This window comes from Mesoplodon mirus, assembly GCF_964341445.2.
Source record: "Mesoplodon mirus genome assembly, chromosome: 7".
Classification (NCBI taxonomy): domain Eukaryota; kingdom Metazoa; phylum Chordata; class Mammalia; order Artiodactyla; family Ziphiidae; genus Mesoplodon; species Mesoplodon mirus.
This window is the reverse complement of record NC_138983.1, coordinates 85,611,741-85,634,871: the sequence shown is the minus strand read 5'-3', so window position 1 is coordinate 85,634,871 and position 23,131 is coordinate 85,611,741. Positions and strand designations below refer to the sequence as shown.

At 46.0% G+C, this 23,131-nt stretch overlaps 1 protein-coding gene and 1 long non-coding RNA gene across 3 annotated transcripts in view; both read left to right on the top strand.

The window, feature by feature from the left end:
- Window positions 1-23,131, top strand: part of LOC309808842 (uncharacterized protein) — a gene marked incomplete at its 5' end in the record, with an annotated part of 172,158 nt that overhangs the window by 132,608 nt on the left and 16,419 nt on the right. The gene's annotated exons all lie outside the window — the stretch shown is intronic.
- On the top strand, window positions 3,901-17,641 carry LOC309807701. Of its 2 annotated transcripts, XR_014294637.1 has the most exons (4): window positions 3,901-3,952; window positions 8,175-8,320; window positions 13,213-13,453; window positions 17,277-17,641. It is a non-coding gene; the product is annotated as an uncharacterized lncRNA (long non-coding RNA). The 2 variants fall into 2 exon arrangements; XR_014294638.1 differs by lacking the exon at window positions 3,901-3,952 and having other exon boundaries at window positions 7,181-8,320.

Sequence of the window (23,131 nt, the reverse complement as noted above, 5' to 3'; positions counted from 1 at the left end):
CAGTTGAGAATTATTCCACTCGTGACCCCACGCCCATCCACCAAGCTCCCTGACCCCTGCCTGCCGAGAAGAAACTGCCTCAGCAAGCACTCACTTGGAGAGCCTCCCTAAGGCACACCCTGGCACCTAAGCCTCACAGGCTGTCTCCCAAGACCTGGAGCTGTGTGGACATCCGCTCTGTGAGAAATGGCCCTCAGCCGGCGTACTAGCAGGTAGGGGCCTTCTGCAAGGTAAGTTCTAGGCCCCCAAAGGCCCTTTGTGGACAGGCACTGTGTAAAATATTAGGGCCCCACCTCCTCCTCAGTCCTCCTTTTCGTGATGCTCAGTATAAATCCCCTCTTTCTTTCCTAGCCTCACAAAACAAAACAAAACGCTGGAAAATATCTCTAATGGAATCCTGATACAAACCCATGACACTGGCCCAGAAAGGACCTGCATCTCCGAACAACCCACAGCAGATACGTAACATGGGCCAGGTCCTGCCACCCCTTCCCCAGTGCCCAGAGTCACTGTCATCAGTCAGGAGTTCTGTTCCTAGGGGCTTGGCGTGGTCTGAGAAGTAGGCACGTGTCCCTTAGATTCTGTCATTTCACAGCCAGTGATGGCTGCAGAGGATTAAACAAGGGCCAGGGAATTGTCATGTTACATTGGTCGTGGGAGTATAGACTGCCTGTGGTCCTTCCCCTTCCAGCTCCCAATAACGGAGAGACAATCTGAGATGCAGGCATAAGCCAGATGCCATGGTGATCAAGTTGTCTGAAACACATCCCTGTTCAGGAGAACAAGGTACACACCACGGTGCACCTAACTAACTGGAACAGATGTCATAGGACGTTTAATAGTAACACAGAAGATCATCTTCCTGATCCTGGGCTACACTCCTTCCCCCTTTAAAAGAGGAAGCAGCCTTCATAGACGTTCCACCCGAACCAACCCCACTCCACATCTGTTCCCTGTCCATGAAGGAGTGACATGAAATAGGAACAAACTCTTCCTCTCAAGGCAGCCTGAGGGTCCACCATGAGATACGGGACAAGATGAAGTAGGTCTGAAGTACTGCCATTCCACAAAAGGAAGAACAATTCAGAGCAACTCAGGAACCTGAGCCCTCTCTTGGCTGCAGTTACACGTAACGGTTGCCCATCCCCTGTTGAATCCAAGGCAACAGTTACCTGAACTGACAAGTGAGCTCTGGGCTGGGAGGAGTGGACGAGGTGTGGGCTGCGGCAGTTAGAGTAACCCCCTGCCTAGCTCTCGGAGAGGACACTTCACTGCAGGTGTGGCCACACACAGCCCCACTGAATAGTTTTCTCACCAAGACCATCTCTCCCCACGGCCCCCTGAGATACAGTATGCTCCTGTTCAAATCCCTTTGAAAGATATGGTGAGGCAAGCTTCAGGTGCCTCAGGAACACAATACAGCTCTAGGCTTTCCTCATGACCCTCCCTGTGTCACCACCAGGACATCACACACATCCTTACACACACGTTTCAAAGTGGCTTGTCTCCCTTCTAGAAAGAATCAGACTGTCTGCTGCCATCCTTTCTCCATAGCCAGGGCAATTCCTCTTGATCCACCTGCAACGACCCCTCCTCCCCAGGGCAGTCTCAGGTTTCTTCAGGCTCCCCAGTCTCCCCAGGTGAAATGTCCTTGTGCGTCCAGTGCTCTCTTCTCCCTCTACTTCAGTCCAACTAGGTGCCCACAGTTAAGTGTAACGTGTGAACCTGAAGGATGTGAGGATGGCAGGGTCTCTGAGAACACACCCCCAGCCTATAGGCTTACCTCCTATTGAAGCCATCCTGCAGGCTTGGGCACGGACTACTGCTGCCTGGTAGCCTCAATGAGAAAAGTCGAGACCAGGAGCCAGAGAGCGACCTGCTTCAGCAAACGCTCGGGATCCAAGTCAACGAGGGACACGTTTGAAAGTAAACCGGAAAATGCGGGCTGAACCGTTTTGCGGTGGGGGAGGGGCAGAGGGCACGTGGGTCGGGGTGGCGTGCGCTGGGGGGACATTCCACGAGGGCTCTGGCAGGTAGGCAAGAACCGGAAGTTCCTTCCACCTCCCACAGTGGCAACCCAATTGGCGTGTGCCTCTTTAGGCAGTTTATAAACTGTTGTTTTGATTCACGGCACCGAGGTTGAACATGACAGTCCCTTCCTTTCACGTCTTTATCCATCAACCTAGATTTTTTTTGTTGTTGTTGTTGTTGCGGTACGCGGGCCTCTCACTGTTGTGGCCTCTCCCGTTGCGGAGCACAGGCTCCGGGCGCACAGGCTCAGCGGCCATGGCTCACGGTCCCAGCTGCTCCGCGGCATGGGGGATCTTCCCAGACCGGGGCACGAACCCGTGTCCCCTGCATCGGCAGGCGGACTCTCAACCACTGCGCCACCAGGGAAGCCCTGGAGCTTTTATAATGAAGGAAAACTTAAATGATTTGCAACCAATAACTTCATACTAGAGGAATGGTGAGGCAAAATATTGTACCCAGGCACTCGAGAAAGGCAGGCTTCCTTGTTGCTTCCTCCCTTTGTTCAGTCATTCAACCAATTATTTACAAGATTCTCATAATTCTGATACAGTATTTGAAGGACTCTTCTCAAGGCCACTGATACAAAAACTGCGCTGTGCAAAAATTAGCCAGTCCCAATTCTGCAGTCACTTTTGTAATACTTCAAAATCCTACACCCCACAGACAGAGATAATCAAATTAGCCCAAATGTAACTTGGGAAGACCAGTCACAGAAGGGAGTATCTAAAAGTCCTTTGGATCATGATCTCTGACTATTCCTGCACAGAAGGTGGGGGCAGGCATTGACTACTGAGAAAAAACATCTCTGGACATGCATCACAAGCCTCAGAAGACAGTTCATCTTCCACTCAATCACGAAACATTAAAGAAACGAAGAGAGACCATGTTTGTGTCTTGCGGAGTTTTCAAGTCTGCACTTGGAGGCGCTTAGTGCTGTTACATGGGAGGGGTCTTCAGAGGCATCCTGTTGAGTGAGAAATGCTCTAATCTTGCCTTTGACCAGAAAGCGGATCTGATGACTGACGTCTCTTCGGGAAGTATTACAAAGTCAGGGCAGTGAGTTGATCCCGCTACTGTTCTTGTTGTTGTTTCATTGTCAACTGAAATTCTGCAAGATATTATAAAAAAGGAGGGAGGGAAAATAAAATTGTTCCCATACTACCTGTTGAAATTGGCCCAGATGGTCAACTCTTTCTCAAAATTATTTTTTAAAAAACCCCCAAAACCGTACAAAGGAAACACCTGTGAACACTGAGAAAAAATATTCTAGTAGAGTAAATGCGTTGGAAAAACTCTAGGAACGGAGTCAGGAGACAGTATCTTAAGAGTGTTTCCCAGGTCTGAAATTCTTTGCTAGCATTGTTCTTTAACGGAAACTTCAGGTGTGCTAGGAAAAAGGACCTACTGTTTTTTGAAAGGCATTAACAAGAACCAAGGAACGGCAGTCCAAAGGGCATGAAAGTACTTGCCCCAATTTGAGGCTACTGTGCTTACAGCGGAGCTCTCCAGAACTCTTTGTAGCTAAGTGCATGGGTTTCACGAGTGCAATATAAAACTCACGAGTGCACATTTCCCAAGAGCTGGTTTTAAGAAGAGACCGTCACGAAGGTTCCCAGCGAGGAGCGTCGCCAGAGAAGTTCCGCAGCTTGCCCGACCCTCTATTTCTGTCCTCTCCGGCAGAGACCTCCTAGGCCCGCGCACCCCGCGCCTGCACGCCCGCGCACGCCTGTGCACTCCCACTGGGGCGGGGCTCTCGGGCACGCGGACCGCCGTCGTCCAACAGCTCCCGGCGTCTGCTGGGGCAGTTTGCTCCGGAAGACAGGAGCGCATGCGCGAGCGCGGAGGGTGGGGCCCCAATGGCTGTCCGGCGGGGGAGGGGCCTGTCATGGCGGCCTGTAGAGTCAATTCTAGGAATCCTGAGGTAAGGGGTACGGGGACTTTTCACCCCTCAGGTGTCACCGCTCTGCCCTGTTGTTCACCCTGTGGGTTATTTGTGCCCTTGTCCATGTAAGGAGACTCCCCACAATGTGGATTCACGCCCCCATAGAGCTCGATTCCCTTGAGATGTTTACCCCAGGATTATTGGCACCACTGGGGAGCCGGCTGCATGAAGGGTTCAGTGATTGCGGGGCCTACAGTGGGGGCTAAATAGTGTGTGCGAGCTATTAAACAGGTGCCGTTCTAGTCTGCGCGTTGTGAAGAGTACAAAAGCTAGAGGGAAGTTCTTGCGAGTTGAAAACCCTCATCTGGTTCCGAAGGTGTAGCTCAGGTGATTGGAAAATGAGTGAAGATGGAAGGAACACACTCATCGTTTCACTAGTGTCTTCCTTCTTATCATAAAAACATCAGTCAACACTTACGTTCAAACTGCATTCTTTTGTCAGTGATGCGAGCAACTTTGCTGAATGTGGTAATAAACATGTATTTGTAGTCTGGTGTCAAATCATGATTGATTTGCAAGCATAGATGGGGTCTGTACATACTTAATTGGTTGGTGGGAATCTGATAGGTAGTCAAATGTGTGGGTTGGTTTTGTCCGTGGATATTTGTGTTTGAAGGGAGGTCATGCCTGTGTTTTTGTGAGAGTGTGTAAGAGTGAGTGTTGTATTTGGAGGGCGTTGAGATGTGATGCAGGCATACTCAAGGAGTTGGTGGTAAGGTGTTTGTAATTTGGTGTTTGGGGAATATGTTTACATGTGTTTTTTTCACCCATGAATTTGGGGATTTGTGTGTGTGTAATGGTGGATTTGGAAGGATTATCTGCATATGCGTAAGGGCAATGTCAGGAAAAGTAGTGGTGTATATTACTTTGGGTGTCCAGTCTGTTAACTTTGTATATTTGGGGAATGTAGGCTGATCATTTGTGTATTCAGGGCATGTTGTATGGTTATGGGGTGTTTGTGGTTGTGCATTTTCAGGAGCTGTGTATGTATATTTGGATGTGTAGAGGGCAAGTCTGTGACTATTTTATGGGGCTGGTGGATGTTGAATGTGTAGGTATGTTGTGTTTGTATGATCCTGTATTCTGCAAGATGGCAGAGTTCATTCTGCGTGAGAGGTTGGGACTATGGGGTTATGTATACGCCAGTAGTGTGGTACTGTATGTGTATTTGGAACAAAGGGCGTATAGGGTGACATTATTGCCTATTTGTAGTGTACTGGGTAATTGTGGTTCTATTTGGGACTTGTGGAGAGTTGTGTGTTCAATGAGTTTGTGTGTGTATTCAAGGGGCATGGCCACTTGGAGGAATATTTGCTGAGGCTGTGCATTTGTAATTTTCAGTAGGAGCCTCTTAGGCTTATGTATTTTGGGAAGTGAGTATATGTGTATCTGATAGAGAGGTGGGGTTCTATGTTTCTACAGGGAAGATGGACAATTGCATTTGTATGTATTAGAAATATGTGATACGGGTATTTGTTAGTACTTGCATATGTGTGAGCTGGCTCCTGATAGCTAGGGATAATTTGATATATGGAAGTTGTTTCATAAATGGTTTGCTGGAGATATTTCCATGTATCTTACTTGTGTGTTCTAATCCGTGTGCGTGTCCATCATCAGGTGCATGCATTATCAGAGTTTGTTCATAAGGTATGGAGTTGTTAGGAGTATTCAAAGTGTATTTCTTTGGAGAACGCTAGGGTGTCTATACATGTGTTTGGTAGGAGTAAGAGGTGGTCTGTCTATATATTCAGGGTGAGGGTAGAAATATATATATACACACACACACACATATACAGTTTGTATGTTGGAGTAGTGGTGGGGAGCTTGTATTCTGGAGAGGTAGCATAATGTATAGTGTTTGGGAGGGGATCCATATGTTCAGGGGTTAGGAATATTTGCATGTGTGTGTCCATAGGTGTGTGAGAATTGTGTATGTATCTTAGACTGCAGAGGTTGTCGGTGTTTTTCTGGTTTTTTTTTTTTTTTTTTTTTTTTGTGGTACGCGGGCCTCTCACTGTTGTGGCCTCTCCCGCTGCGGAGCACAGGCTCCGGACGCGCAGGCCCAGAGGCCATGGCTCACGGGCCCAGCCGCTCCGCGGCATATGGGATCCTCCCAGCCCGGGGCACGAACCCGTATCCCCTGCATCGGCAGGCGGACTCTCAACCACTGCGCCACCAGGGAGGCCCTGTTTTTCTGTTTTGAGTGTGTCTGAGCATTTGGGGTGTATACTCATGAGTAGTTTGTGGATGTGTGTATTTGTGATTTGTGAGTGTAGCAGGAGGCTTCGAGTCCTCTATGTGTCTATTTCAAAATGTAATGCCTGAAGAATTTAGTGGTGTTGCTTGTATGTGTGTTCTCATATTAGTGAGGTGGACTTATATGTACAGTTGACCCTTGAACAACACGGGTTTGAACCACACGGGTCCACGTATAGTGGATTTCTTTTTCAGTAACTACTACAGGACTACTACAGGATCCATGGATGCAGAGCCACTGCATGGAGGGTTGGCGCCCTAACCCCCAAGTTGTTCAAGGGTCAGCTGTATTTGATAAGTATAGATTATTTGTGTCTGTGTGTGTTTTTGAGTTCCTGGGGCTTCTGGGGTATGTATTCTGTGGGATGTGAAAGTTTAGTTTGTGTGTTTGGAAACCAGTAGACTGTGTAGGTTATGTGTGTGTGCAGGAATCCTGCAGTATATGTATTTTAGGGCTGTGGGATTGCATATGGGTCTTTTTTGGGGTTACACATGAGACAGTTGTGTACTTGGTGACCCTGTGTACTTAGGTACTCAGTGTGTACATCTGGATGGCATATTGGTTGCACATGTTTGTTTTCAGGCCCATGTTGTGTGTGTATATATAGTTGTGAGAGTGGAATGTGAATATTCAGGGTGAGTAAGGTTTCATCTGTAAAAATTTAGGTAGTAAGAGGTGGTCTGTTTGTGTATTTATTCAGGGTGAGGGTGTGTGTTCAGGATATATATATATATATATATATATATATATATATATATGTATGTATATGTGGTATCCTTTTGGTTATATATCTGTGGTGGGAGTTGAGAGTTCTCCTTGGGGTGTAAGTGGATTCTGTGCACATATTCACAGGAAAAGTTATGGGATGTGCTGGAACTGGTTCATACTGTCTTGGGAGAGTCAATGGTGCATATCTCTTCCCATCTGTGTGTTTAGTGATGTCAGGTGGGTAGCTTGAAATTGGTCATGCTGGGAATATTTATACCATGTAGATACCATAAGTGAAGTCTTTCCCGCCTTTCTCGGAGAGCTTTTTATCAAGCACTTAGCAGCGTACCACTGATGTGCGTGTTTGGATTGTGTATGAATGAAGCAAGAATATTTGGGCATCGGTGGGTATGTATGGGACACTCATGTGAATTGTGAGTGGGGCTTCTGGGGCTATGGGCCCTTGTATATGTGCATTGACCCTGGTAATTGTGAATCATTGCATTGCTCCTATCAGGTTGGTCTGTTCTTTAGGGCCAGAGAATCCCCATAAATGTTGTTGATTCCCAGTAGAAATCATGCAGATGGATACAGGGGTGTCTGTACCTTAGGCAGGTGGACACTCCTTCAGCATTTGTGTGGTCCTAGCGTCTGGGTCCCTAGAAGGGGGCGCCTGGCGGACAGATGGCCATGCAGAGCAGAACCTTCACAGGTGTGTTGTTGGCATGACAGGCAGCAATCAGAAAGTCATGGGGCTTCCTGGATAGGAGGTCAGGTGACCAAGGGTTCTCCCAGGAAAACCCCCTGAGAATCAGTTGGACAGCTACAGGCATTCCTGGCTCTTCTGTGGCACAGCGGACGTGCAAGGACACCCTCCACATGGGGTCCAGAGCCATGTGTCCCTGAGCCCAACTGCCCCAGGGTGGTGGGAACTGTTGCATATCAGGCTGGTCAACTGTATCACTAGGTCTCAACCAACCTGTCTCATGGAAACCTAAGTCCTCACGGATAGGCAGGACCTCTAGGGATCACTGAGCTGACAAGGACAGAGGTAGGGAGGCTTTGTCACTGAGGGAGAGTTGGGGACTGAGACCTGGAGAGCCTGGGGAGTCCCACTCTGAGGAGATACGGCTCTGATGTTCCCAAACCCTTTAGACATGTTCTCTGTTCTTTTCTGAAGGCTCAAGATGCTTCTAGCAGTGGGAAGCTTATCTCAGTTTCATGTTTCTCTGATAGGATGAACTGACCCTTTTATTCACTCTTCCACATCGAGCTGCAAACCCATCAGAGGGAACCATGTGATCGTTGTAGCCACCAGCTGACCCCACAGCCACCTTGTGCCTCCCTTGGACCCACCCAAGCATTTCTGAGCCTTCTTTATGGTGAGTCTTGTGGCCTTTTCTCCCTCATTGTGACTCCTCCTGCCAATAAAACATGCTGTGAATGTTAACAAAAGGAAACCTGCACTAGAATTGGAGTCTGGAAGGCCCGTAGAGGGAGCTCTCATGCCGTGCCACTCATCATCAATTACCCCAACAGGAAGAGGTCATTTACTGACCCCAAAGAGGAAGTGCAGCCACTTTACTACCCCAACTGGAGGAGGGAAGTAGAAAATAGAAATAGCTAATAGAAAATTCCGCAGTTTAGCCAATGAGACGCCGTTGTCACCTGAAGTTTTACTTTCCTCCAGTGAACTTCCATTTTTTCCCTTGATGATGACTTTCTTTCCTTGTCCCACCCTCCTTACTATACAAGTCTTCTGGGACTTCCCTGGTGGTCCAGCAGCCAAGACTCCGCGCTTCCAATGCACGGGGCATGGGTTCGATCCCTGGTCGGGGAACTAAGATTTCCACATGCCATGTGGCCTGGCCAAAAAAAAAGAAAGCCTTCCATGTTGTGTAACCCGTTGGAGTATCTCCCTTTCTATCAGATGAGATGCTGCCTGATTCATGAATCGTTTAATAAGGCCAATTTATTCAAAATTCAAAGTAAATCTTCCAATTTACTCAGTTAAATTTTGTTTTTTAATACATTGGGGGCATGCAGAGGTGGCCACTAACAGTTTAATATGTATCCCTCCAGAAATGTTCTGTATAAAAATATGTATGTGCACTTTTCTAAAATCCACTCTTATGATTGCTACTGCTAACAAGATGATTTTATGATTAAATGCTTATCTTTTTTAAAAGAAAAAGGTAAATATATTGGTGGCAGTGATGGGATCTGAAGCAAGTTTCTGATAACATTTGGGACAAGGAGAAACAGGTGTGGTGCCCACAACTCCTTTGAGTTCACTGTCTTTCTTGCCATTCCTGAAGGTTGTTGGTAAGCTCCTCTTGGTTTGAGCTCCATTCTCTTTGCGTTTGTGCTCCCAATCTAACTGGCTTTCCTTTACAGGGCAGGTCAGTTTGGCTGGTAGAGGATTCTCCTTGAGGCCAAACCCCTAGCCTTTCAGATGGAAATTCCCAGGACACAGTAACATCTCTTGCTTATTGCCAGTATATTTTTGAGTGGTAAACCATAGCCCCTGATTTTGTTCCCTGGATTCCACACTGGGCACTGCTGACAGTGTAGTCTGCACTTGCCCATCTGTTTGGAGTCAGCCCCCAGTTTCCATGCTTGGAGCTGTTGGTGGTGGCTATAGTTCTCCATTTTGTTTGGAATCAGTTTGCAGTCCCCCTTCCTTGGGATTTGCCGTTTGGATCTTTTTCCTCAGTCCAAGGATCCCTGGGAATCGGTGGTGGTGCATACCAGGCCTTCTTTTGTCCAGGACATAGTAACATCTCTTTGTTACTGCTGATATATTAAGGCGCAGGTTTTTTGTGTGTTCTTTTGGGTTGACAAAGGCTAGCTAAGGAAATGAGATCCTTTATCGCCAAAGAGTTGAGAATGCCAGCTTCTGGCACACCTGCTTATTTTATATTTAAGAACTATGGTCCTGGAGGTTGTAGATATTTAGAAAGATGGAAAAATTATACTAATATTGATCTAGAATTACAGTGGTCATTGTGGGGCATGTTCCAGTTAGACAAGATTGTACATTTAAGGAAAACACTAGAGAGCAAGGGTTCACAGATTGCACAGGGAGAATGAGATGCCTGCTTTACTTGGTATGTAAAAGTTTACAGAAGGTTTCAAGATTCCAAAATAGCTTCGTTTAGAGACTTAGAACAAAAAGCTAATGAAAAATTAAAGAGACAAAAGGTACCTGAAACAAAAGACCATAGGACGGATGTGACTGCAGATTTAACTCCTACTGTCCCCCCCTTTCCTTTTTCACCTGAGTACTCTTGTTTTACTCATTTTCTGTCTGAAATACTTTTCTATTCCAAAAAGAATATTTAACAATTGCCATTTAAAGTAAAACTACCTGAGGTTGCAGGTGAGCCCCCTCAGGTGTCCTTTACCCCTTGGTCAAAGACTGAACTGAGAGCTGTAGTCAAAGAATTCTCTAAACCTTGGAGGAACCCCCAACATTTTTTAAAGAATTTAGAGTCACTGTCAGGGCGTATGTCCCCAAACTGCTAGATCTTTATCCACTTGTACACATGTTGGTAGGACTGGGGGAAGCCCCAGAATGGATGTGGGAAGCAAAATGACATAATCCCTAGGATGATGTTCAAGATCCTCAACCTAAAAAGGCTTGCAGAATAACAACTAACCTTTTATAAGCTATTCCTAAAATCTTCCCTGCTCACACTTGGTCTATTATTAATTGGCCTAATAATGATTGATGTATTATTCACTTGTACAAACAAAAGAGGGGTGAATCTGTGGAAGACTTTAGAGCCAGTTTGGAAGCTCTCTTTTTACAGCAGTTGGTGTTCCAAGGAATAAAAAGGCCACTCAGCCTGCTTTAACTGCCCTCTTTGTAAGTGGATTATCTTCTGAGATTAGTGGATTTATAAAAGGGCAGAAAAGAGGGTGGGAGGCTATAGGCCTGACTGAACTCGTGACTGTAGCTGAGCATTTTGAAAGGACCTTGGAGCAAGATCACAAACAGAAATCCACCAAGCTCATAGCCTTACAGTTACAACAGCTCTAAGGCAAGGGACACAAAATGACACCTGGGCCTCCCCATTACAACCTCCTAGGGGTCCATGATCAATTTGATGACCCAAAGTTGATGTTTCATTTGTAATCAGTGAGGACACTGGAAAAAGAGGTGTCCTCAAAGGTCCTATGCAAACTCTTCACAAATGCTCTCATATCTGTCTCAAAGGGAGGGCCCCCCCGTGACCCTCTCCCCTAGTTGGCAGAACTCCAGAGGTTCTCTGGTAAACTATTACCAGCAATGACCTTAAACAGCCCAGAGGAAAATATAATGAAAAACTGCCAAATTTTAGTTGATACTGGAGCTATGCTTTCTACTTTAAACCCCACTCTCATATTTTACTTTGAAATCTACATTAAACTCTAACCCTAACTGTAAACATAATTACCTAACCCTTTAACACCCTACCCCTAGCCCTAACCAGAGCTGTGCTTTCTACTCTAAATCCCACCCTCAAAGAACAACAGGTCCCTCTGAGTAAAGAGGATGTTTCCATAGTGGGAGTACCTAATACAATTCAGAGAGAATTTTTATCTCAACCAAGATTCCTTTCTGCTATGCAGTATAGCCCCAGTTAATCTATTCAGTAGAGATCTCTTTTCTAACTTCAAAGGGCCAGTACATTTTGCCTCCAGTGGAGATCTCACCTTAAAATTTCCTGATCAACGTGAACCTGATCAGTTATGTTCCTTACAATCTGTCCTGGACCTAAAAGCGGAAGTTCAACAAAAGTTCCCTAATTGGATGGAGATGCCTGCAAATTTGGGGGCTACTTCTGACAGTGTTAACATGAGAAGAATAAAAAAATGCAAACGTATAAAGATTCAGATAGATGTAGCTAAACCTCTCCCTAGGTTTCCTCAACAGCTATTAAAGCCTGCGGTCATACAAGGTCCCATAGCTATTGTAGAAGACCTAATTGCCCAGGAGGTAATCATTCCTGTACTCGTCCCTGCAGCATGCCAATCTTGCCTGGTTGGAAACCTGGCAGGATGGCGATTTGTGCAGGACTTGGGAGCTGTTAATAAAAATAGTTTTTCCCTGTTTTCCTGTTGTTCCAAACCTAGCCACCCTTGTGTCACAAGCTTGAACTGACTTGAAATGGTTTACAGTTGGAGACCTTTGTTCACCTTTCTTCAGCATCCCGGAGACCCAACAGCCAATATCTACATGGCTTTACTTGGAACAATCAACAATATACCTGCACTTTTATGCCTCGAGGGTTCACTGGGACTCCTTCTTTTTTCCTCCCAAGTACTTCACCAAGATTTAAGTACCCTCTAGTTCCCTGAGAAATCAGCCTTTTTACCATATGGAGATAACCTCCTGCTGTACTCAGCTACTGTAAAGGTTCCATAAGGCATTCATAAAAGATTCCATTTGTTTGCTGCAACAGTTAGCTGAGAAAGAACACAAAGGAAAAATTACAATTATCTGTAGACGCTGTTCATTACCTAGGACGTAATCTAAGCACTGAAGGAACTCAGCTATCTCCAGAGAGAATTAGGCTGATACAGGAACTTCCTAGACTCACAACTAAGTGCTAGCATTGTGGATTTCTAGGTTTAGCTGGTTATTGCAAGCTCTAGGTTCCAAATTTTTCTGTTACCTCTTCCACTCTGTGAACTTATTAAAGATTTAGTTCCTGAATCCTTTGCTTGGGAAGATAAACACAAGCAGGTTTTTATAAGGCTAAAACAAGCAGTGCAGGAGCTGCCTGCCTTAGGGTTACCCAAATGATCAGGTTCAGGTTGATCCGGAAACTTTTTTTTTTTTTTTTTTTTTTTTTTTTTTGCGGTACGCGGGCCTCTCACTGTTGTGGCCTCTCCCATTGCGGAGCACAGGCTCCGGACACGCAGGCTCAGCGGCCATGGCTCACGGGCCCAGCCGCTCTGCGGCATGTGGGATCTTCCCGGACCGGGGCACGAACCCGTGTCCCCTGCATCGGCAGGTGAACTGTCAACCACTGTGCCACCTGGGAAGCCCGATCCGGATACTTTAAGGTGAGATCTCCACTGGAGGCAAAGTATATTAGCCCTTTTAAGTTGGAAAAGAGATCTCTACTTAATAGATTAACTTTAGGTTATTCAAAACCTTTTACTTTATTTGTGCATGAAAGGCATAATCAGGCCGCGCAGAACTGTGTGAGCATGGTGGTAAACATAGGCCTATTGCCTGTTATAGCATACAACTTGATTCAGTTGCTTTTGCCCGTCTCAGGTGTCTTAAGGTTATAGCCACAACTGCAAATTTAGTGGAAGCCTTGGCAGATTTGACTCTAGAAAATGAAGTTTATTTGCAAACTCCACACCTTGTCCACAGTCTTCTTAACGCTGAATTGACAACATTTCTCTGCAAGTATCACTAGATTAACTTCCTGTGAAATCCTGCTTTCACCACCTCATCTTTAAACGTCACAACGTTCTCAATCCTGCTACACTACTACCTCTGTCTCACAAAGGTGAGGGCCGTGACTGCCAGGTAACAGTGTCCCATGGGAATTCCCTGGTAGTCCATTGGTTAGGACTCCGAGCTTCCACTGCAGGGAGCGCGGGTTGGATCTCTGGTCGAGGAACTACGATCCCACGAGCCACATGGCACGGCCCAAAACAAAAACAAAACAAACAGAAAACAGTGTCCCACTTTGTGACACCGTGTCCTGAGTAAAGATGTTACCAATTCCAAGCTTGCTCTGCTTGCCGCACGACAGGCCATGAATCGGAGATGAGGTGTTGAGGCAAGGAATATGACTTTATTCAGAAAACCAGCAGACCGAGAAGATGGCAGAGTAAAGTCTCAAAATAATCATCTTATCGGGGTTTGGGTGCCAGTTTCTTTTATAATACAGAGATGGGGAGGAGATGAGGAGGTAAAGTAAGAAGGCCATAAGTTTTGCGAATAGCCCCTGGAATGGCCAGCCTCGGGGAGGAGATGTGTTAATTTCTTCTTAATTGTAGCCATCCACAGGTGGAAGGAGTCCATATGTTTCCCTGAACAAAGGCACTTTGGTTTAACATTCAGACAGAGGGACAGGGTTCCCCGAGGCAGGCCATTATGTACAGGTACAGACAGTATCCTTTTAGTGAACAAAAGCAGCAGAAGGCAAAGGTTAAAGTAAAAGGAACAGATCCCATGTGGAGTCCGATATGGCTCTTCCCTGTTACAATTCCCTACTGTCAATGTCCATTCCACAGTCTTGTGGATAAGGGGGTGACGGCCCTTCTAATTGCTTCATCAGATGGATCTTTCCGGGAGTGTCCACCATTGGTGCCAGTGTTCCAAACGTTGGGTTTTTGTTTTTTTTGTTCCTCTCTGGAAAGTGTGTCCTTTACACCTGTAGCCTTAAAAAAATATTCTCAGCCTAAAAGTTGAGAGTTACGATCTCTTTGATGGGAACTTTGAGGGCTTCAAGCCTGGGAGGCAGCATCTCAAGTTAAGGAATTCAGCACTTTTCTATGGACGGGAAGATACAAGAGTCTGGGCTCACTGAACTCAGTCATTTGATATGTGCCTCAGCTATCCGGGGCCTGTATCCTATATTCTCATATCCTGAGTTTCGTCAGGGCTCACCGGCTCACGTTGGGGGGCTGCAGTCGCTAATGACTGATGTGTCAGGAAATATTCCATTTCTCAGATCCTCTCCTCTTGGTCAGGATTTTGACCAATATTTGGGAGACATTTCAGGATCAAATTTTGTCCCACGGCGCTGGGAGGCTCATCCCAGGTCAGGGGAGAATTCTTGATATGCCACTCCAGGTGCTAGTCTTTGGATTAGGCCCTATTGCTAATTAAAGATCTTCTGGATCCTCTATCTAATTATGATCCAGGAGACATTTTCCCTTGTTGCTTCCTCCTGTACCTAGAATCACACTATTACAATTATTTCATGTTATAAATGTGGTCTATTTCCTCAAGATGTTTAGCCATTGAAGTATTGTTGGAGGCCTGGTTCCATACTGGGTACTGTAAGAGACACCAATCTTATAAAGTAGACAGGATATAAGTAATGCAGCTAGTAACGTTAACAAAGACACAGTACAGCAGGGAGACACAAAGAGCAAACAATCTGGAAACAAAGAACAATGATCAGTATAACTACTTGTAATCCAATTGCAATAGCGAGCGACCAGAGGTACCCTAACTGATTTAGTGAGCCATCCGCTGTTTCAGTGTACCAGCGGTGCGGACTTAGACGTGCATGGCTTAATCTTTGAGACAAGCATATGCTACTGGCAGGATCACCCAGGTAGAGAGAAAAAGATAAATGTTTCAGTTCTGCTTACAAGGGTATAATTTAACACATGACTGTAAATCATAATGAGTTTAAGGGGAGCGTTTTGCTTACACCTGGAAAACACAGATTGAAAACAGTCATTTTTCAGATAGAAACCATAAAAATTATAACCATAATTATAACCAAAATTATAACCAAAATTATAACCCTTTTACCCAGGCATGTGCAACTAATCGTTTTTGTTAACAGCTTTATGAAGCCATCAGGTTTCCCATTAGAATTCTTCAAGTTCTTACCCAGTTCACCTTTATGGTTTGAAAATCAGAAACTTGTATTTATCCAAAGGTCCTTTCTATAAATCTTCTTGAAGAGGAAGCATTTTTGCAAAGGCATCAGAGTGAAACCGTGACTGTGTACAATGGTGAAAGACTTAAGAAGGCACGTTTCAATCTGATTACAGTGCAATTGAGAAAGTAACGTGGTTACTGCGGTGACATGCAACACTTTCAGCTAATAAAGAGAATTCTGACTGGTAACATTTTACCAGGACATACCAAATTTTAGGAACTCCATATAATCTGTAGAATACCTGTGTCATTTGGCATACAATAGAACCTAAGAAGATTTATTGCTTATTTGACAACACTTCCCGTGTCATTCAACCTAATTAGTTAATATCTCTCTTGGGGTGTTTCAGGGGCCCTTTGAAGCACCCCAAAGTTAGCTAGAGGTCAAAGGAACTTCATTATAATTTGAGTTGGTAAGTTTTGTCAAAAAAATAAGAAAAGGGTTTAAAACAGATAGGATGCCATGTCACTGTGAAACAATAGTTATTCACTTAGCCAAAGTAACAATAAAAGATTTCAAAGGCAAGTACAGAACAGATCTCTTAAAAGGTAGAAAAACTTAAAATCTGGTATCAAAGGCAGTCCAAAATCTTAAGAAACCTTGTCTTCTTAACAGAGAGAAAAGCGAAATTCAAGTTGTGCACCAGCTTACTTTTAAAATGTATTTACCCAATTAAACTTATTTTAAACTTAGTCCTGACCACGTACAGAACTCTTTTTTTCAGGGTCCACTTTCCATAAACCTTCTGTCACTTACTTTAGCACAATTCTGACTTTCAAGTGGTCAAATATCTGGAGAGATTAATTTTAGATAGACCTTCCTAAAAGATAAGTATTTTAAAAAGTTCACCTAAAGCTCTTACCTCATTTGCATTTTCTTTCCTTAAAAGTTTCTTCACATCAAGTTATTTCCTTGCTGACAAATTTGCAACAGATATAACAAGATTTTATTTAGCTTATATTAAACCTAGGCACAATAAAAGTATTATACTTAATGTTGATGACTCTAACAGCATGTCTATATTAATTAGGTCAACAAACGAACGTTAATACCAGGTCTTAATTAATACTGAATATTTCCCAGTTCACATGAACCTGAAGCTCATGTAGCTCAGTTTCTCTTGTATTTAGAATAGTTTGGTGTGTAAGTGCTTACTTTTCTTTAAGCCAATTAAATAGAGCTCATCCACAAATCAACCTCAGCAATGTTATCCAAAGACAAAGACACCTACAAGGACACAAACATACAGAGACGTCATGGTTGTCATTTCAGAATTTCAGCACTGAGTCAGGTACAGCCATGTGAAGCCCATCAGTTTACAAAAAGAGGTTGGATTCAAATTAGGTTCCTGGCAGATGGAACAAATCCAACTCACTTGTCTAGATGGCTGAATTTTTACAGAAAAGACACTTAGGTTTTTTATTTATCCTTGATAAGTCAGTTTCTAAATTACTTTACCCTCTTTCAAAAAGGTGCATTTTAGGGGCCTCCCTGGTGGCGCAGTGGTTGAGAGTCCGCCTGCCGATGCAGGGGATACGGGTTCGTGCCCCGGTCTGGGAGGATCCCATATGCCGCGGAGCGGCTGGGCCCGTGAGCCATGGCCGCTGGGCCTGCGCGTCCGGAGCCTGTGCTCCGCAACGGGGGAGGCCACAACAGTGAGAGGCCCGCATACCGCAAAAAAAAAAAAAAAAAAAAAAAAAAGGTGCATTTTAGAAAGATGGCAGAGATGAGAGTTCCTGAGAAGACCAGAAAGGACATTTGCATCTCAAAGATACAGGCAAGTTTTTCCTAGGATGACTTTGTTTCCCCTTTGTTTAATATTTACAAGCCTCTTAAGATAAACAGGGAGGGTTTGGGGAGTGGTCTCTATTGGAGAGTCAATCAACTCATTCCCCACTGTCAAAGTTCCCCGGGGCTCCTGTGGGGAAATTAGAATCGGACGCCTCAAGGCCAAGGGAGTCCCCTGGCCTCTTATAGGATGTCCGCACAAGGGAACTTGCCCTGCTGTGGATGTGGCTCCCAGTCCAAATTGAGTGGCTTGTGGAGTCTTAGATGGTGATACTAAATCAGGCTCCTGTCCCCTGGGGGTTAACACAGAAACTTCTGTTTGATCCCCGTGGGTAGGGGAAACAGGAGGTGGTGAATATGATGGCGGCATGGGGGGAGGGTGGGCAGGTGGAACAACTGCCGGTGCAGCTCGCTGTTTTGCAAAACACTTCTGACTGCGAGATCCTATAAAAATTGAGTGAGCCATTTAGGGGCTACCGCCCTTGTGATCCTATATTTTGGGTCCACACCCTATTACAATAGTATACATGTCTTTCTTAGTCATAGGCTCAGGGCTATGTTACACCCATTTATCTACTATAGGCCCCACCCAAAGGGCTCTCCCTCAGGGTTGATGGAGTATTTCCCATTTTGTACACCCAAACGCAAAAGACGCAAACAAATTCTGGCATCAGTGCACACAAAACCAAGACCAAAACCAAGGAACCAGTTCCCAAATCGGTTCTGAGGGGGTGTAGTGGTGTAGAGAGCAGCCGTCTGGTGCAGAAGCCCACAGGCAGCTAGGAGGAGCTGTGTTAGTCCAAAGGGTCCGGGACACATAGTCCATTCTCAGCCCAGAAGGAGCAGCCAGGGGGAACCAGTGGGAGGGCTTGACTAATTGAGCTTTGTGCCTGCTATAAAGCTTATTGTTTAGCTCTTGGCCAGTAAACTATGGAGGGTTTGTACGTGGCTGCATAAATGGGTCTAAGAATGATGGACAAGTGTGGTATTCGTTGCCTCCAAAGTGTGGAGAGACCTAAGTAAGATGTGTTGGGCTTGCTATAGTGTGTTGGGTGGCTGAATAGTTAACAGCTGAGGTTTAGCTGCAAAAGGAATTTCCTGGCTTTTAGAGGATCAGTTAATGCCCAGAAATTTAATAGTTGTGGACAGCCCTTGAATTTTATGTGGGGCAATAAATAGCCCACCTGTATGTTATAGATGGGTCACCAACCATGTTAGGGCCTTGTGCACCAGTCTCCTGAGGGGCTGTGGATTAGAACCTCAGTATAGTGCCAGACGGTGCAAGGGGACACCAGGTCTTGCCAGCAAAGACTGTGGGCAATAGCTGGGCTGTTAAGATAGCCAGTAGGCAGACAGGTTAAAACATACTGGGTGCTTTCTGAAGTAAAAGTAGACTGCAGCTGGGACTCCTTAATAACTGGTACTGAATAGAACATAATAGCTAGATTGTCACAGCAAAGTAATTCCCTGGAGCCCTTTGGATATCCTTATCCTTAATGAACTGGACAGTGTTGGAAATGGGAGCCTTAATAGTGGGGATCAGCACTTATATTTCAGTAGTTGATTATAAGTCACCACTCATTAATAGCAGGCTTTAATAGCAGCCAAATGGGGAAATTGAAAAGGAGAAATGGTGTGTTTAATGACTTCTTCTTTTCCTAAAATCTGAATTATGGGCTGCAATCCCACAGCCCCCTGTCATACATGTTATTGGGGGATATTTACTGTCTTAGGTGGCAGTCTTATGGGCTCCCAGTTTCAGCTTCCACCAGGAAGGCCAGGAATTTGGGTTTGTTCCAAATGGCGTTGCAGTACATCAAGGCATCCATAGCTGTAACGGGAAAGGGTAGGGCCAAAGGGGCTACCACCACTAAAAGATTTTTAATAAAGATTGTTTCAATAGTGACATTCAATGGAAGTTGAATGCTTTCTACTCCCCTGACTACTATGCCTTGTAATCTAAAGTGTGGCCCTTGCTTATAATTGGAGGGGTTCCCAGGAGGCACTGTAATTTGAGCTCCCGTGGTCAATGAGAGCCATAAGAAAATTTGTTTATGTGTGTCCCAAGGAAAATTAGAGAAGTATATGGGCAAGTGTCCCAGAGGAGGGCCACGCTCCAGGGATCTGCCAGGTCCCTAAGGCAGAGGCGTTGGCAGAGGTCAGGGTACAGGATTCGGAGAGGTGACAGCTACCCATCACTCCAGTCTCCTGAAGAGTCTGCAGCGCCTGAGCAAAAATTTCTAACTTGTGCTTGGGCGGTCTCAAGCTGACATCATTAGGGACCCCCGATCTCCAGAGCTGCCAATACAGGGAGGTCTGTTAGTCATCTCATGAAGGATGGAGCTGTGTGATGGCACCACCCCTTGGTGGAGATCAGTAAGGGTCCCAGAAGTCCCTATATCCCTTAAGCGTCCTCTGCTGGGTTCCTGGCCAATGGGGCAGCGGGGCCCATGTGCCTTTACTGGCAAGCGAGATTTGGGGCTTCCGAAAAATTATCTTTTTCGTATCCAGCTACAACATGGATGCAGCCCCACGCCTGTTGGACTGTATCTGCCGTTTCTTTGAATCGTAACCGCGTGGCTTTAGAATTAGGGGGAGCACCCTTCTCCCCCTTCCCTTGGACAAATGCTTTCTAGAAAAATTTGCCTTTCAACCATGGTATAGTTACATGTCTCTGTTTCTTGTTCATGCTGGTCATCTGATGTTTTGGTGCAATGGATGGTGACAGGGAGCACCTGGAATGGAGTTTCCTCTTCCTGACTCATATGCTGCCACTGCCTGTTTAGGGTGTCCCAGTCAGCCTGGGTGGGGTCAAGGGATGATTTGCAACAGCAGCAAGAAATGCAGCAACATAGGAGGCCCTTAACCTCAGCGGCATTTGCTCGTTCAGGGTACCGTGATGCCCCTGGTAGAGCTGCCTCTATCATCGGTTAGGGCTGTGTGGGGAACTCTTGGATGTATGTTTCGGGCATAGGATGGTTTGGGGTAATAGTAAAGCTGTGTAGAGACTGTGTATGTGTGATCTGGGGAGAGATGAGGGGCGTGAGTGCCTTTGTGAGTGTACGGTTGGTGTAGCATGGTGTGGCTGGGTGGTGGGCTGCTTCTGGGTGTTTTGAGGCTACGTGTGCAGGCATTTGAGAAGAGGTAGGGGTATGCATTTTAATGCTCTGTGTGTTGGATCTGTGTGTATTCAGAGTGCAGGGGTTATACACATGCTCATCCTGTAGGGTAAGAGTCCAGGGAGTGTATTTTTGATGTGGAGGAATTTGCAGAGATTGGGGTTGTCAGTGTAAATTGGGGCTGCCAGCTGTGTGTGTATAATCAGGGGATGTGACAGAGGCTGTTTATAGCATCTCAAGAGGGAGATGGGTGTATGTTTGTATCGGGGGTGTGAGGTCATGATGTGTTCTGGGGGGAGTATTTAGGAGAAGGTTGGAAACATTGTGTCTCTCTAATGGTATTTTGTGTTTGTCTCAGCTCCTGAGGCATTGTACATACGTGGATGTTGACAGCTGTGCGCGGACTGTATGTGTTCTATTTGGATTTGGGGGGTTGTGTCTTCTATTAAGAAGTATGTGAGTTTGGTTTGAATATATTTGGCTCTTGTTGAAGGGTTTGTGTGTTTGCATTGAGGGGTTATATGGGGTTGGGTGGATTTTTGTGGGGTATGAGGATTTAGGTGTTTGATTATCAGGGGCCGTTGGGGGTGTGTTTTTGTATTCAAGACTGTGGCTGTGATTTTATTGGGGTTTGTAGTGCATGTATATTGGAGCAGGAGGGTTCTGGGCACACAGTCAGGCATTTGCTTATAAGTAGGGAGTTTGTGTGTTTGAGGATGTTTGGAGCTCTGTGGGGCTCTGTGATGGTGGCACAGGTGACTGTGGGCAGGTGGAGTGTGTGTTGGGCTGGAAGGGAAACTCGAGGGCCTGTTGGGGACTGTGAGGCACCCATGTGAACTCCCACGTGGACTGACCTTTGTTCCTTCTGATCTTCTGTGGCTTGTCCGCATCCTCATCTTCTGTGGCATCTACTCCCCTGGAATGGTCAGCGATACTCTGCTCATTCTTAGCCAGATGAGTCAGGAAATGTCACTTCCTCTGGCAGCTGGATGTGCCTCTTGCAAGTGAGTGGTCCTGGAGTCCAGGGTGCAGGACTGGTGGACAGATGCAGAGTGAAGCTGATTCCCCCATGAGCCCTCTCCTCAGTGAGGTGGCCAGGAGGTCAGGGCTGTATCTCCAGAAGGTCAGACATGGCCAGTCCTCTCTAGAATGTGCTGGAGAGGCCAACTCGTTGAACGCACCCTGCCAGGAGATAAACAGACCCTGAGGACGATTCCTAAGGGAGAAGTCTATACCTACCCATCTTCCACTTTCTCCTTTGGATGGCCTCTACCACAAGGTAAAAGCTAAGCCCCCTCACACGGCCTTTCTTGGCCTGGTCTTACTGAGTGGCCAGTCTCTCCCCACATCCTGGCTCACTATGGGCCCTCTGGTGATACCAGCAAGAGGGCTCCCTGCATGTCAGTTCTCACCTCCTTCCCTTGGCCCACGCTGCCCTTGCTGTTTGTCCTGCTCTTACTCTCCCAAGGCTGTTATGTTGTCACCCTGTCCAGGTGGGAAGGATCCACTGAAAATGCACATTTGAGTAATTACTGCATCACCTGAGTCTCTAGCATGTCCCAGGCACTATGACGCTTGCCAAATCCCTAAAAACCCCACAAAGCGGATATGCTGTTAGTTGAACTTTGCAGGTGATGAAGCTGAGGTTCAGAGGTGAGCAACCATGACCAAGTACCCTGTATGTACCAGAATATCAATCAGACTGGTCAACGTATCCAATAAAGCCAAACATTAGTCTGATCAGTACGCCTAGATGCAAGGCTGTAAAGGCGCAAACTATGTCCCAGCACGAGAAAGAGCAGTGCCAAGTACCCCAGCAAAGAAGCAGTGTTCATATCTTGCTTTCTTAATCGAAATAACTGCACATCAACCCACAATTTCCTACTCTGTTAATAGAAAAATACCAATGTGCGTTGTGCTGTAAAACTACCTTAAAAGAATATGTATGATCCCGAGTGCTTTAGTAATGACCCCAAATCACCATCATGAAGTTGGGATACTTCTTAAAACACTGCAAGTCTTACACACTGGCATATAGAATCTGTAAAGTCAGTTCTTTGGGTAATGATGGTAGATAGAAGTGGCCCAGAAGGACAGAAGACAGAAAATAGAGCAGAAACTATTTGTCCAGAGGTGAGAATGGGTCATAGCCAAGGTTCAAGCATTACGAGGGAGGTGGTGAAAATAGTAATGGGCATAGAGTGTAATAAGTCAAGGATATCTAATGTAGTTGTGGCTCGCAGGCTCAAGAACGCAGGCTCAGTAGTTGTGGGGCACGGGCTTAGTTGCTCCGCGGCATGTGGGATCTTCCTGGACCAGGGCTCGAGCCTGTGTCCCCTGCATTGGCAGGCGGATTCTTAACCACTGCACCACCAGGGAAGCCCCTCATTTACTCTTAATGCTTCCCCCTGTTGAGGACAAACAGGAGGAAAAAAGAAAGGGCAGGGCTTCCTTGGTGGCACAGTGGTTGAGAGTCTGCCTGCCAGTGCAGGGGACACGGGTTCGTGCTCCGGTCCGGGAGGATCCCACATGCCACCAAGCGGCTGGGCCCGTGAGCCATGGCTGCTGAGCCTGTGCGTCCAGAGCCTGTGCTCCGCAGCAGTAGAGGCCGCAACAGTGAGAGACCCACGTACCGAAAAGAAAAGAAAAA